At 34.9% G+C, this 1591-nt stretch overlaps 1 protein-coding gene across 7 annotated transcripts in view; it reads left to right on the top strand.

Annotated features, from left to right (window-relative positions):
- Window positions 1–1591, top strand: part of CREM (cAMP responsive element modulator) — a 110840-nt gene that overhangs the window by 77823 nt on the left and 31426 nt on the right. The window lies entirely within an intron of this gene.

Here is a 1591-nt window from a genome sequence, read left to right on the forward strand (position 1 = left end):
GGATTTCTGAATTGTTAAGAACAAACTTTCCAACTATTCAAACTTGGAAAATAGTATCTGAGTTGACATTTGATACATGAGAACAAGGATATATATATATCACCTTTGTGACAGGAGGCTATTGGCAATGATTTTGTTTGGAAATTTTCATATAAAAGAATGGTTCCTATTGGGTTGTAATAGCTTCTTTGAAGTTGGTAGCAGAGCAATTTATACTCATGGTGGAAATAACAAGTCACTTGTCCACTTTAAGTCTCAGTAAAACTCCAAATCTGTATGGAGAATGAAATTGAAAGTTGCTACTGCACTGTTTTCCTACTACTTTTGAAAAATGTTTAATGAAATATAATTCGGTATATTCATTTCACTTTGCCCTGCTTTATTTGCTCTATGAATATATTGCCTAATAAAATAATTATGATGATACTTTGCATTTATGTAAACTTTAAAATAAAAAGTCACTTAATGTTGCAAATAAACATAAATACAAGTCGTAGAAAGTGCTATTAAGGAAGCTATCAGATTGCGAGTGATGTACAGGAAGCAGGAAATACAGGTTAAAAGGTCAGGGTAGGCGTCACTGCGGAAACCATATTTAAATGCTAAAAAAGAGAAGCACTTTACATGCATTCTCAGTGACACAGGACAGATACTGTTGCCCTCATTGTACGTATAACTTAACACGGGTCAGAGCGGGTATATGATGTCCAAGTTCACAAATCTAGCAAGTAGTGAACCAGTTTGAGTCTTCAGACTCCTGATTCTGTTCATACCATATTACGTTGCTCCTCAGAATTCACCTGACATTAATAAATTAATGCTAATGTGACATGAATTACAAAAGCATGCCACACCCTGCCTATAAAATTTATACAATGAAGTTAGCATCATTTTAAGTAGTCAAAATGGAAGTTTCTTCCTAGAATATTTGTTATTACTGTCATAGGACAATAGAGCATATATTTGCTATTATATAGAACCTTAAATCTCAGTATTCATACTTTCCCATCTTTAATACAGATTTTGACTCTTAAGATTTTCACTTAATAAACGACTTAAGCAGGTCCCTTATCTGTAACTTACTTAGGTTGATTGTGGTGATCATTTCACCGTGTATACGTATATCAAAGCATCACACTGTATACCTTAATATATACAATTTTTGTCAATTATCCCTCAATAAAGCTGAAAAAATTTTGATGACTTAATTCTATGTGGTCTATGTGTTATAGTAATTGTAACAAATTTGAAAATGTTCGGTGCTTAGTCGTTTTTATGTAGGATTTAATTTTCCTGGCGAAAACGGAGCAATGGAGAAGGGAAATTTTTTTGACAGTGTGGGACACCAGGCGGGGATAAGCAGGCACTGGGTGTTGGGAACGCTGGGTGTGGTGGGAGGGAGAGAACCAGAACGAGTGGAGATGTCATAGCTTAATGGAGCGAGGGAAAGAAGCCCCCCACTGCCAAGTCTGACTTCTAAGTTATCTCCATTGCTCACTTAGGTGTATTTAGGATTAGAGATACATAGTGAAATGACATCTGAAAGTAGGAACTCTCTCTATAAAAATGTTTTTATTCAACACTGTAGATA

Source organism: Propithecus coquereli, unplaced genomic scaffold (genome assembly GCF_000956105.1).
Source record: "Propithecus coquereli isolate 6110/MARCELLA unplaced genomic scaffold, Pcoq_1.0 Scaffold177, whole genome shotgun sequence".
Taxonomy (NCBI): Eukaryota; Metazoa; Chordata; class Mammalia; order Primates; family Indriidae; genus Propithecus; species Propithecus coquereli.